At 51.8% G+C, this 14,556-nt stretch overlaps 1 protein-coding gene and 1 pseudogene across 2 annotated transcripts in view; both read right to left on the minus strand.

Moving 5' to 3' along the window:
• TMEM51 (transmembrane protein 51) overlaps window positions 1-10,841 on the minus strand; it is a 55,561-nt gene extending 44,720 nt beyond the window's left edge. The window contains exon 1 of one of the 2 annotated variants that reach the window (XM_066270381.1): window positions 10,566-10,841. The gene's annotated coding sequence lies outside the window, so the exon portion shown is untranslated. Of the gene's footprint in view, window positions 1-9,543; window positions 9,978-10,565 lie in introns of those variants that run through there. The other variant, XM_066270380.1, reaches the window with a different exon arrangement.
• Window positions 172-10,511, minus strand: LOC136330083 (adiponectin receptor protein 1-like; annotated as a pseudogene).
• Window positions 10,842-14,556: the final 3,715 nt, after the last annotated feature.

The raw sequence follows: 14,556 nt of genomic DNA on the forward strand, positions 1-14,556 counted from the left end.
GGGGTAAAACCTCAAGTGAGCTTCCAAGTACTCTGTGTGAGGGGACAGAGTTGTCTTGCTGAAGAGGGGCTGCCAGGTGGACCACCCCCTTCTTCAGTGAGGGACGAGGGAAGTTTATCACGCAGACCTGGGGTGGGAAGGCGGCCTGAAGCCTGGCGGGCACTCAATTCTCTAAGAGGTTTCTTCTAGAAACAGGGAGCTTAGAACTTCCTCTCGCTGCAGCAGAGAAGTTATGTTTAGAAGCACTCGGGAAGTTCCCCTCCCAGCCTCAGGCTGGGGGGGGGGGGGGCTCAGAGAAGAGTCGTCGGCACAGCTGCCTTCCAGGCCGGAGCAGAATTCCTGAAGGTTGGAGGACCCATAGGAGTGGACGAAGGCTGCTGTCACCCTCAGGACACAAAAAATCTGATGCCCCAGGAGTCATCTGTCAAACTCTCCAGGAAAGAAGCGCTCAGGAATTGGAGCAGCATAGAGGCCAGTCCAGTGATGTACCTCACAGCCACAGGGAAGAGTCGGCCCTCCTGGTCCACAGTGGGGACCTTGATTGACAAAGCCCTCAGTAATAGTAAAGCGCATGGTGGACACGACGCTCAAGCCAAGGCCGAGGAGCAGCCCTGCTCTCGTCTGCCCGTGGTTAGTAGTGGCAAACCGGTCCCACTGGGCCACGATGATGGCGGAAAGGCCCAGGAAACAGACGATGAAGAGGTAGAGCTGAGCCCTGGCGGTGGGGAGCAGCAGAAGGAGTAACAGGTCTGGGGGACAAAGCTCCCCATAATCAGTAGAGCAATCCAGTTTGGAAAGAGTGTGAGAGACTGACTGTCTCTGAGGGACAGCAGGCAGTGTGAGAGCCAGGAGCAGCACTGTGCCCAAGAAGAACATCCCAAAACCACCTTCTCCTGCAGCGGGGCCGTGAAGGGCACATTTGGTCTGAGCATGGTCAAGATTCCCAAACAGACAAACAGCACAGAACCAAACAAATGGGTCCGGATGTTGCAGGTCTCTGTTTGGATGTGGAAGGCACTCTTGAAGCAGGCTGGCAGGGAGGACACGGGCGGTCTGTGGCTGTACACCAGGCAGTCACTGTCCCCAGCCAGTCCGGGAACACATCATATGGGATGAGCCTCCGGAGTCCCTCCCTGACCTTATCCACAAACTCCTCCCTCTTCTCCGCGGCACAGCGGGCCGCAGGGCAAGTGTCAGGACCTGTACCTCCTCCCCCCCCCCCCCCCCCCCCCGACACTGGGCATGCTTGCCTTTCTTCAGCTGTGGTTGGCAAGTCCTCATTTGCCCTCCGCTCCTAGCAGGGGTCCCAGTTCAGCCAGCTCCTCCTCCGTGTCGGCTTCTGTAACTGGCAGGAGCCCCGCTGATATCTAGCTGGGACCTCAATGCCCTGCAGCATCCGCTTAGGGAAAGGTTGGGTGTCTCAGTCCCAGGTAGGCAGAGGTCTCCCTATGATCGCAGATGTGCCTGGCGATAGGCTAGCTGGGGGCCATGACCCGCGCTACATCCCACACTGTGGCAGGCCTGTGGTGAGAGGCCCATCTTGGTGCTGTCAGCACCGGAAGGGGCGCTCAGCACGCCACGACGTGAATTTCTTAGTAAAGGGTCTCTGTACTATTTTTTTGCAATGTTTCTATAAATGCAAAGTATTTCAAAATAAAAGGTTTGATTTTTTTAAGAGTTTTGACAAGGACAGAGAACCATCTAAGCAGAAAAGCACAAGGAATAGCAAAGAAAAAGAAGCCATCAAACTCATGGCATATGGGAGCGGGGTGGAGAGAGGTGGAGATGGGAAGTAGTTCTTGGTTCCTTGTGACTGAGGTATCCAATGGGGGAGGCGTTCGGACCACGGAGTGGGTCTGGAAAGGTAAACAGCCTGAACTCTAAAGCAGGGGTCCCCAAACTACGGCCCGCAGACTGCATGCGGCCCCCTGAGGCCATTTATCCAGCCCCCACCGCACTTTCAGAAGGGGCACCTCTTTCATTGGTGGTCAGTGAGAGGAGCATAGTCCCCATTGAAATACTGGTCAGTTTGTTGATTTAAATTTACTTGTTCTTTATTTTAAATATTGTATTTGTTCCCGTTTTGTTTTTTTACTTTAAAATAAGATATGTGCAGTGTGCACAGGGATTTGTTCATAGTTTTTTTTATAGTCCGGCCCTCCAATGGTCTGAGTGACAGTGAACTGGCCCCCTGTGTAAAAAGTTTGGGGACCCCTGCTCTAAAGAGTGCAGTTTTCAGAGCTTTGAAAGCTAAAAACTTGGCCCAGACTGGATCCTACAGGCAGTGAGGAATCAGCCAAGATTTTAGCTCCATGTGTGATAGGGTTTTTGGTTTGTTAGATTACTTGTTTGTTTCTTGACTTACTGACTCCTCCCCCTGCCTAATAGGGTGTAAGCTCTATGAGAGCAGGAGGGCGTCTCTATTAAAGGGCTGTTTCCCCTAAACCCCAGCACACTGGGCCTGCAGAGAAAACACCACAAATACTGTTTAAATGAAGGACTCTCGCTTCCATAATAACTTTATTTTTTAAATTTTATTTATTTATTTTGGGGGGGCAGACAGAGATAGACAGATGGGAAGGGAGAGAGATGAGAAGCATCAACTCATAGCTGCAGCACCTTAGTTGTTCACTGATTGCTTTCTCATATGTGCCTTGATTGGAGGGCTCCAGCTGAGCCAAACCAGTGACCCCTTGCTCAAGCCAGTGACCATGGGCTTCAAGCCAGTGACCTTTAGGGCTCAAGCCAGGATCATGGGGTCATGTCTATGATCCCATGCTCAAGCTGGAGACTTCGTGCTCAAGTTGGCAACCTCAAGATTTTGAATCTGGGTCCTTAGCATCCCAGGCTGATGCTCTATCCACTGCTCCACAGCCTGGTCAGGCCAAAATAACTTTTTGTTTGTTTGGGGTTTTTTTGTTTTGTTTTCTGAAGTTAGAAGCGGGGAGGCAGTCAGACAGACTCCCGCATATGCCTGACTGGGATCCACCAGGCATGCCCACCAGGGGGCGATGCTCGGCCCATCTAGGCCATTGCTCCCTTGCAGCCAGAGTTATTCTAGCACCTGAGTTGGAGGCCATGGAGCCATCCTCAGTGCCCAGGCCAACTTTGCTCCCATGGAGCCTTGGCTGCAGGAGGGGAAGAGAGAGACAGAGAGAAAGGAGAAGGGTAAGGGTAGAGAAGCAGATGGGCACTTCTCCTGTGTGCCCTGACCGGGAACTGAACCCAGGACTTCCAAACTCTGGGTTGACGCTCTACTGCTGAGCCAACTGGCCAGGGCCAAAATAACTTTTAAGAATGATTTACATAAACTGTTCCCCCCATTCCTGACCTTCACATCTAATGCCAGCCCATAAATTAAGCTCTTTCCACCTCAGGGCCTTTGCATAGGCTGTTGTCTCTGCCAGGTACAGATTTCAGCTTAGACTTCACTCTTTCTGAAGATCCTTCCTTGACTCTCCAAGTTTGAGTGAAACCTTCTCCTTCAGGCTCCAGGGCTTCCTCATCGCTGCTATCTGTATTATAATGGCCCTTTCACAGAAGTCTCCTCCCCCTAGGGCAATCCGCTAGAGGGCTGGCCATCTTCAGTTTACCTCTACCTCTGGGACAGTCTGTGGAGAGCCAAAGGTGACTTAACCTGTACAGGATAATCTGCATCTGTCACTGTTTAAAAACAGTTACCTAAAGGCAACTCCACTACATAATCGCCACCCTCCACAAGGCAGCCAATGAAGCTGTAACATTTGGGGTCTAAAAGTGTGTTTTGAGTTTTATCAAACCCTCTATGCCATATCAAGTAGCAACAGAGCATGCCTGCAACCTAACTAACGGAAGCCTGCAAGCCTGGCCCATGGGTGTGGGGAAGGGTAAGTAAATTCTCTTTCTCTCTCATTCCAAGACCAGATGTAAAGAGAAAAAGTGGCAAAGACATACAATTCTCCGGGAATTAGGACCATGTGGTTCTGTATCATGACAGAAGCAATAGCAGAACCACACCTCGTATGAGACCACGATCTTAACAAAGGGCACTTGCCCACTGTGTGGTGCATTCCGGTCCCGGATCTGCTAGGATTTGCTGGGTGACCTTGAGCCCCTTGCCTCCGGGATGCTTCCATTAGTAAAGCTCTGGGGACATTAAAAAAAGAAGAAATGCCAAAATGGACTTCCCAGCCCTGTGATGTGTTTTAAATGCTGGCATCAAACAAATGAATGCTCAGTGCACTGTGGCAATGTAAACGGGGCCGTTGGCACGGAAGCTAGAGGCTTTATGATAAACATTAATTCCTAGTGCAAATACCAGTATAGCCCACAGGACACCCAGGCTGCGTGGGGAGCACGCGGTTCGGCCCTGTAGCTCTAACACTGACTTTAGAGCCTCTTGGGGGAGGCATCAAAGGTCTACATTTGGAGACCCTCATTGATGTGAAGCCTGAGAACCCACCTGCCCTGCACAGGTCCTGGCCTCTCTGTTTTCTGGCCCTGGTTTCTTCTTCTAAGAATTGAGGCATCTAGACTAGCAGTGGTGTTCAACCTGCTGTTTTGTTTTATTTCTGAAGCTGCAGATTCTTTTTAAATGGACCTTTCACACCCCAGACCTCTGGAACATCGGTAAGCGGAGTTTCCTTTCAGCGGGCCCTGACTCCCTCCCACTACTCAGCCCTGTCCCTGCAAACCCTGAGTTGCTTCTCGGACCCATCCAAGGAACCCCCCAAGTTCCCCAGGATCCGCAGAATAAAACCCCAGTGCACTGGAGCGAGCAGTGCTGCGTAAGGTCCTCACCAAGCTGTTGGAAATATCTGGTGACTCAGTGCATTCCCAGGGACATGTAACGGAGACGAGTTTTACTTGAGTTCTCCCCTCGTGACGGGAAATGCACTCTGTCTTCACGCCTGCTTTCGTCTCTTTCACTCTCAGAAAGCCAGTGGAGGGCCACCTCACTGATTTAAACACCGACTAATAAGTTGCTGCCCACAGTCTGTAAACATTAGCCCAGGGGGCCCCTGCAACTGCGCCTAGTAGTGAGAATTGACACTCCACATGGGACCCCGTCAGGGAATGAGAGGTGCCAGGAGATCCTGTCCCCAAGGTGGAATAACCAACCTCATCACCCGAGTAGGTAAGAAATTCTCCGTACATCTTTGCCACTGCAACATCTGTTCTCTAAGAGGCAGGGTTGAGAGATGAGCAGGTCACACGCTGATTTTTTCTAGGGATCCATACACTTGCCACCCCAGTGACTAATCCTGGGGGGATTTGGGGCAAGGGATGGAGACAATGGGTGGGGAACATTTGGCTGGGTTAAAACCCATTCAGCAAAAACTCAGAAGAAAAGAAGCTTTCTCCTTCCTTCTGTATAATCTTCGGATCACACCCGTCCCACCCCGAATGGCTGACCACCTCCAATTCTAAGAGGCTCATTGAGAATCAGTTTTGCTTTAGATTTTTATAAACAGAGCCCTTTTCTAAGAATCACAGCCACGTAGAGAAATGGCCTCCTCAGTCCCACAGTGGTGAATCATTTGCATAGCTTTACAGAATTTTGGCCAAAGGAGTGGTGTGATGGAACCAACCCAGAAAGCTGGCCTCCCAAATACCTCCCAGCCATGAGATGCAAGAAGGATATAAGTCTGACGGGTTAGAGCCAGTGTGAAAAACTCACGTAAACACACAGTAAGATGATGAACTGAAAAATCAGGATAGGAAACAACAAACAAGCAAGCAAACAAACAAACAAACAAAACCCTAAGTAAAACTCACACACCAACAGGGGCAGCCAGCGTAGTGGGATGGCTTCCTCCCAAGTTTTCTACAATGAACACAAACTTCTGTCGTAATCTGGGGATTAAAAACAACTTTAAAAGCCTGTCCACCCGGAGGAACACTATAAAGTATGGTGAAAGAGTGGCAAGTACGTTCGATCACTAGTTTACTCCCTGGCGTGAATGCCAGCTTGAACCAACAGAAACTGAAAACATCAAGATGCCGAGTCCTTAATGTGTGCGCGTCTTCTTCCAGGGGCCTCAGCATGTTCCCCTCTGGACAGGTCACTCTGGATGCCTCCAAAAGGCAGTGTGGAGTGTAGGGGGAGAAGGGGGCTCTTGGGGGCGGATGCTCTGAGGTTTTGTTTTATTTTTCCAAGAATCATCCTCAAAATCATTCAAGACAGAATCGGGAAACCAGGTTCTAACCCTGGCTCTGGTCTCAGGCAAGCCCTGGGCCTCGGTTTTCCTGTTCGTAAAATACACCGACTGGACTTTCTGATGGCTAAGGTCCTTTCTGGCTCCATTTTCTAAGAGCTAAAGGGACCAGCATTCAGTTTTAAGGGCTGCTAAGCCCAATAAATCTAGGGCGAGAGAAAATAAGGAGACTCTCAGCTGCTCAGACTGAGTCAACAACACTGGGTCAGAGGGCAGGGGCTCAGGGGAGGGAGGAGTCGAGCATCAGCCTGAGGCCTCAGCTGAGACCCTCAGAGAGGCGCCTCTGGCTTGTGTCTCAGGGCTGACTGAGAGGGAGCAGGGCAGTCTGGCCTGAAGCAGGGAAAACCAGACAAGTGGCCTGTTTCTTTGGGGAGCCAGAGCTGGGGGGAAGGGGGGGCAACTAGTATGCCAACAGCTCCATCCAGGAGAAGGGAGGGGGCAAAAAACATTGTCAGGCAAAGCTGGGCCACCTGTCTGGGCCCAGGAAGAGCAAGACTCTACAAAGAGGCCGGCAAGATGGAGATGTTGAGAATCACCTGAGGTACACTGGGGCTTAAACAAGTCTGTCCTGAATGCAGCCGGGCCTCCTGGGATAATGCAGGGGACCGCAGAGGGGTCAGGAGGGCTGGGTGCCAGTCCTGATTCTGCTGCTGGCTTGCTGTGTGTCCTTGGGCAAGTTTCTTTCCCTCTCTGAGTTTCCTTTGTCAAATGAGAGTGGTCCCCTCACCCAAGGGCAGGTAAAGGGCAGAGTGTGGTCCCCCACCAAGCCAAGGGAGACTTCTAACGCAGAGAAGGCCACTCTCACAGCTGTCAGGATTGCCAGGCCTCCTCCAAGCCTCAGAGCAGACCCAACAAAAGTGAAAGCAAAAGCCAGTAGCCAGAGGAGACCCTTCACCATGTTCCCCAGCAGAAGGCATCTGAGCTTCTGGAACATTCCAGGCCCTTAGGGAGAAAACTGTTCTCAGTCGCTCAAATTCCACCTTAATTTGGAGCTGGGGGAAGAGAAGCCCAGAACCAAAGCTACTCACACTCCAGTCTCCTTTAGCCCGAGTTTTAAGGGGTAATTGTTATCCTCAAAGAGCGCACAGCTATGGGGTGCGGGGGACATTTACCAGAACCGTGACCCAGTAAAACATGAGCCCCCAATGGAGCAGGCTGCTCAGAGCACATCTGCCTTTCCTCACAAAGAGAAACTCCTGGACCCGTGTCTGTTGGAGCCCAAGAGCCACAGCTGAGGCTGGGAGGGGTGCGGGCTGGGGCCCTGTCTAGGTGCCAGGCACTTGCCACCTCTCTGGTAGAAGACCAGCTGGCTGTGTGGGGCCTCACACCCAACTCACAAATCTCACCTTTGATTAGTGGTCACATGTTCAGACCACACATTATGCTGCCCCATGTGGTGCTGCAGTCCACACCCCCTTTTTCACTCCCAGGGCCTCCCACCTGCAGTACAGCCTTCTCCAAACTTCCGCCCAATGCGCAGCTGGAATTACCTTCCTAACTATCACTAGGACTTAGTGACTCCGCGGCTTAAAGAACTTTAATGGAATTCGAGTTTTTCTTGTTCGGTGTACACAGAGCACTGGGGTCCTCATCTGCTGAGTGGTTCTAAGCTGTTTACATGATAAAACTGACCTGCAGGGACCTGGCCTCACCTCTCCAGTCCGGTTCATTCCAGACCCTCCACTCCCTTTACCTTCCCCATCAGCCACTGCCTGAGTACCCCTGCCCAGAGCACCCCATGACCTTCATACCTCCATGCCTTTGTTTATGCTGCTCCATCCGCCCAGACACCCTTCCTCCCAGGCACTCTGAGTGACTCCGATTCACTGTTCAATATTAGCAGGACCTCCAGTCATGCCTCAGCCTGAGTTCTTTTCTTTCTTCTGTTCTCCCCCCAGCCCTGTAACATCCCTCCCTGCCTAGAGTACGTGCCGTGTGCTGGGCATGAATGTCCCATCCTACTCTATAAAGCTATCATTCCCATTTTACAGATGAAGAAACCAAGGCTCAGAGAGGCAAAGGGACTGCCCACTGCGGGTCACAGAGAAACTCCTGGGAGTGGTAGGGCCTAACCATATCGCCACTTCTCTGGGACACTTGTCATTTACTACTCACTAGGCTGGGAGCTGTCTGAGGCCTGTTGGCCCTGGGTCAGGGGTGGCCCTGGGAGGTCCTAATCATAGAACCACTGCCAACCCAGACGGGTGAGGACCAGATGCACCGCCAGCCTCCTCCCCTTCCTCTCATTCCTGCCTCTCCTCCCAATCTGCACGCAACTCTAGCAGGCTGTGGCGAGAGATATCTGGAGGGAAAGGGGCTCCTGCCAAGTTCCATTTGGCCTGGTCAGCTTAGGTTAAGATCCAATGCGACAAGTTTTCAAAGTGTAAAAGCGGTTCTCAGGTCCCAGAGCCAACCTCCCACGGGAGAAGCTTTCAAAAAGCTAAAGCCAGAAGCCAACCTAGAGCAATCCCTCTCCTGCCTACCCCACCTAGCAGGGGCCCTGCCAGGGTTCCCAGTGCCTGGACCACCCACGCCACTAAGAGGGACCCAGCCCAGGTCACCCTGGCTCTTCTGCAAGCTACACAGGTGCCCAGCGCTGTTTCCGGCCAGGGAGTGCCTGGGGCCGTGCTGGGGAAACCTATGGAGGTCCAGGTTTCCTGTTCCCCTGTCCCTTGGTTCTGAGAATAACCAACCCTCTAAATCAGACTTGGCACTCCCGGCCACATGTCACCCCTTCAGGGCGCAGACTATGGATCTGATGGGGGGGGGTCTAAGTACTTGCTACCAGCTAGACATGAGTGCCCCACCTCACCCCAGGTGGTTATCATTAGCATTTTACAGTGAAGAAACTGAGTTTCACCAAAACTTTGCTCAAGCCTTATTCTTTACTCTTTTGCTTCTAGTGCGTAACACACACACACACACACACTCTCTCTCTCTCAGCCTCGATTTCCAGAAAGGCGGAAGAGGTGGGGGAGGGGAGATCTTGCAGGCAGCGCCAGGGTGGTTTCAGGGACCTACTGGGAAATTCTGCTCTAAGCACCGGTGTAAGGTGCCTCTTTGTCGAGGTCAGGAGTTCAAAACCCGCCAGGCAGGTAGCACTTGTCCGCGCACACAGGGGCCCCGGAGGCCGGCTGCCTTGCCCTAGCTAAGGCCAACTGGCCCAGGGCAATGCCAGGGAGGCGGGGGTGTCCCACACTGGAAGGGCACTGCCCCAGTGGATGAGGGTACGAAGTCCTTCCGGAGCCAGAATCGGGGCATAAACTCTAGGACGGACGGACAGACCGCGACAGTCCCTGACTCCTTTCCCTGGAATCAACAGCCGAGCGCGGCGGCGCAGACTCACCCAGGCGGCGGGTCCAGCTGGGTCTTCGTCAGCCGGCCGGGCCAGGGGACTCCACGACCCCGGCCCTTCCGGGCTGCCTCCCCCGGGGTGCTGGGGCCCGAGGCAGGGAGCTCCGCGGAATCTTGGTGGAAGGAGGCGGTGGGGAGAGGGCGCAGCGCCCGCTCCGGGACCGGGATGGGGACGCAGGAAGCGCGGCCTTGGAGCGCCGGCGTGCAGGAGGGAGGGACCGCGAGAGCAGAGGGCGGTGCCGGCCCGGCGCTGCCTCCCGCGGGGAGAGGCACCGCCCCCGTCGACCCTCCCTCCCGGCCCACCGCACCACCCCAAGGCGCGGGGCGCGGAGCCCAGCCTGTAGTGGGCAGGTACCCAACCTCTCGCGTCGGCCAGCGGGTGCTGGGGTGGGTGGGTCGCTAGGCCCAGGTCCTCCCCCGACCCCGCCAAGCAACTTGGCTGAGCCGGGGCAGAGAGAGGGGACAGCTGCCCAGGGCCGTGATGGTCGGGTGGGGTGGGGGTGGGGTGGGGGAGGTCTTGGGCGGGGAGTCCGTGTGTTTACGGGTTACTCCCCCACCGTCGCCCCACCCTAGGCGCGAGCGCTTGGGCACAGCTCCGCGGACCGGTCCGCCGCGCCTTCTGGCCCGGCGCTCACCTGGCCGCCAGGTGCGCGGTCCTCTCCAGGCTCCTCCTGGGGAGGCGGCTGCCTCCCTTTCACCCTTGGGGCACAGGGGCCCGCCTGCACCGGCCAGGGCTGTGCCCTGCGAGGTGACTGAAGGGCGGAGGTTTGCGAAGCAAGTTTTTAAATAGCGAGTCAGCTCATGCCCTGGGCCCGGTTCCCCACCCCCTCCTGAGTACTCTGAGCGCCCTCTGGGTCGCACGCCTGGGCCTCCGCCCGGGTGGAACCCATTTTGGATGCCGGTACCCGCGCGCGGGATGGAGGCGCTCAGGCCCGGGAGTCTCCCCTGCTGTGGCCCCATTCCCAACTTTGCAGAGAACTTTCCCGAGGAAGCACAGATGGCTGTCCTGCCTACCTGGCAGCAGGAGGGTGCCCCGCCTCTGCTCTAGTCCGAGCCCCCGCCCACGCGCTGCTGCCGGAGGCTTGGTTCCTGGGAGTGTGAACCCGGAGCTCTACGAAGGTGCCTCTCATCTGCAATTCTGCCTCTGGTCCCTGCCTGGAGGTTGGCGTCCAAACTGGTTGGGTTGATCTCAGCCAAACCACCAAAAATCTACGTTCTAAACAGAGGGAGAAAGTAGCCCGCCTCCTCTCACTAGCTCACACTATCTGAATTCCAAGAGAGGTCAGGCCAGAGTCCCTTTCTCTGGTGAGTGTCCAGTTCTTTGAAGTTCAAACCCTGAGAAAAGCCAATAGGCAGCTGGCCAGGTGTCAGAGAATGGAGCTGAGGACAGAAAGCGCCTCCTACTGGGAACCTACCATGTCCAGGACAGAAATTAGACACCCTAGTGGAATTGCAATCAAGTTCACATCCAAATTGCTGAATTCATGGGTACAAATGGTCTCCATGTGTTTGTACACCTACAGAGTTATCGCTGGTGGGTATTTTTCCCCATTGTTTCCTCTTAGCTCATACAGTAATGGGTCTCACAGGACCCTGGTGTTCACAGAAAGGCAGATTTGTGATTTGAGGGTGGGGAAGGAAGGCATTAGGGGCAACAGAGTAGTGGGTCTTCGTGAGCTGCTACTCCTGGCATCCTTACTGTGGACCCACTTCCTTTGCACCATCTCATTTAATCCTTATAACAATCCTTGAGACGGTTATTGCTTTCACCCACTTTACAGAAGAGAAAGCAGAGACTTAAGGAGGTGAAGTCATTTGCCCAAGACCACACAGCTGGGAAGTATCAAGAGTTAGACTCCAGTTCTAGAAGCTGCGCTTTCTCTGCTCAGAAACAATTCCTTGTCAGTCTACACAGGCTCTCTGTGACAAGTTTCCCCTGCTTCCCCTGTCTGCTGGTCAGGAAGTGACCCATTCTCTGCAGAGTGATGTCATTCTTTACCCATCTCCTTGAGGACCGGGATCTCTGTGCCCCTGTTACTTTGTATGGCTCCCTGCAGGTGCTTAATAAATACTTGTTGAATGAATGAAAGCCCCAACCAATAGCATTTTTAGTGACTGGGGAGAGCCCTCTGTGTAAGCAGGTACCTGTGATAGCATGCTCGTGGTTGAGATCTGTGTGGACACATCACAAAGTTTAGACAATGAACTGGGAACCTTCCAAGCTCCAAAGGAGTGGTGGGAAACAGTCACATAGCTCTCAGGTAAAACTGGAATCTGGTTTTCATTTCACTCTGCAAGACCGACTTCAGAGAGGCCCGGACTGGAGATGATCACTTCTGACAGCTGCTCCCACAAAGAGCTTCAGTACTTTTCCATGCCAGGATCCAACTCCAGATTCTCCCCGCTCTGCTGCAAACCCAGCTGGGCAGGTCCTGTCTATCTCAGAACACCATCTTCAGAGCGTCCCTTTCAGGCTGGCTTTTACCCTGGCTAATCTGGGGAGAGGCTGGAGAAATTCTCAGCCATAGCTGAGCCACAGCAAAACTGAGAAGCTGGAGAAGGAGACAGTTTTCTCTTGTCATCCCTTCAGTGCCCTCTTCTCTACGTGGTTAGTTTCTCTGAATCTCAGGTTCTCTAATGTCCCACGGAGGAGCCTGACTCAATTTAACTTGCCAACTTATTCCACTGAGTGTCAGCTGACAAGGGCTGGGGATATATGTGCTTGAGGAAAGGGCCAAAGAAATAAATCTGGGATGATGGGATTTCTGTTGCCCATTACCATAATAAGCAGTGGGGAAGACGACAGTTACCTTTAACTGAGTCCCACTTTCCCCCCATGGATTGAGGGTTGGGGAGGGAGAGAGAGAGAGAAGCATCAACTCGCTGTTTCACTGAGTTGTTCCATATAGTTGTACACTCATCCATTGCTCTGCATACATTGTGTTATTTAATCCTCACAATAGCCTTAGAAGGAATCTTCTGTTATTCCAGTTTTTCAGATGAGGCTAACTAAAACTCAGAGGAAGTTATGAACTTGGGTCTTCTAGCAAGTGGTGGAGCCAAGATTTGAATTGGCTCTTAATCACTACCCTGGTAACCCCATCTGGCAGATAGAATAATGGCCTCCCAAAGATGTTCACATCCTAATCCCCAGAACCTGGGAATATGTTACTTTACATGGCAAAAGGGACTTTGCTGATAGGATGAAGTTAAGGATTTTGAGATGGGGAGATCATCCTGGATTATCCTGCTGGACCTAATATAGTCACAAGGATTCCTATAAGAGGGAGGCTGGAGGATTAGAGTCAGAGGAGACGTGATAGATGAAGCAGAGGTCAGAGTCATGTGATGGCTGGAAGGAACCATGAGCCAAGGAGTGTGGGCAGCTTCTAGGAGTTGGAAAAGGTCATGAGTGGATTCTCCCCTAGATCAGTGGTCGATAAACTCATTAGTCAACAGAGCCAAATATCAACAGTACAATGATTGACATTTCTTTTGAGAGCCAAATATTTTAAACTTAAACTATATAGTTAGGTACATTCCTTATCGAGGTAGTGCCCGCACGTGATATTCTGTGGAAGAGCCATACTCAAGGGGCCAAAGAGCCACGTGTGGCTTGCAAGCCACAGTTTGCCAACCACTGCCCTAGACCCACCAAAAAGAACACTCTCTACTGACACCTTAATTTTCACCTAGTGAAATCAATTCTGAACCTCTGACCTGCAGAACTGAAAGATAATAGATTTGTGTTGTTCTAAGCCAGGGGTCGGGAACCTATGGCTCACGAGCCAGATGTGGCTCTTTTTGATGGCTGCATCTGGCTCGCAAATCTTTAATAAAAAAAAATAATGTTATAAATATAAAACATTCTCATGTGTTACAATCCATTCATTTCCTACCACTCATGTTCATGGTTGCAGGTGGCTGGAGCCAATCACAGCTGTCCTCCGGGACAACACCAAATTTTTATTGGATAATGTGTAACGTACACGGGTCGTTGTACGGCTCTCACGGAATTACATTTTAAAATATGTGGTGTTCATGGCTCTCTCAGCCAAAAAGGTTCCCGACCCCTGTTCTAAGCTGAATTTTTGTGGCAATTTGTTACAGCAGCAACAGGAAACTAATACGTCCTGCAGTCAGCCATGTAGGAGGATGTTTATTTCACCAGCCTTTTCAGCTAACCACCATCAAGCTCTTCTCATAAGTGGCACCATGTATTATGGATTTATTTTTTAAAACTTATTTCATGTATTATGGATTTAGAAATAAGGCTGGGTTTTGTCAGATCTGTCTTGGGTTTCTGAGTCCTCTGCCTCTTATGAGCTGTGTGATCTTCAGCAGGTATCTTCTCTGTTTCCTCATCTGTCAAAGTTATGCTAATGATACCTACTTTGAAGGATCAAGATGAGGGTCAGGTGAACCAGTATAATCTGAATAGGAGTCACTCGGAGCATGAACCTGTCCAGTTCTGAAAGTCTGGATTCAGAGAAGAGATGATGCTATTCTGAGCATTTGCTCTGGATAAGTGGGCTAATGGCTCATTTAAAACAGTGACTAGACCCCGATCTGTCAGAAAGTGAAGCTGGAAAAACCTACTTATACGAACATATTATCATGCAGAACTCATATATGTGCCCAAGAACATGTGGTCAAGAATTTTTCATTGTTGTTTATCTATAATGGTGATAAATTACAACCAACCTAATTGTCACAAGTAGGACAGATGCTAAATAAATTATGGTACAGAAAAAAAAATTATGGTACAGGTTCTTCTGGAATAGTATGCAGTCTTGAAAAAGGATGTAGTGCTATCTGACAGGGAAGAATACTCAAAATGCATTATTCCCTGAGAAAGACATGAGACTGTGCATGATAATGTGTGTGTGTGTGTATATGTGTGTGTATATATATATATATATATATATATAGACAGCAATGGCTCCCCACTGCCCTCTGCACCCAGTCCAGACTCCTTGACAAGGACACACAGCCCTTCATAATT

The sequence above is a fragment of the Saccopteryx bilineata genome, chromosome 3, assembly GCF_036850765.1.
Source record: "Saccopteryx bilineata isolate mSacBil1 chromosome 3, mSacBil1_pri_phased_curated, whole genome shotgun sequence".
Lineage (NCBI taxonomy): Eukaryota > Metazoa > Chordata > Mammalia > Chiroptera > Emballonuridae > Saccopteryx > Saccopteryx bilineata.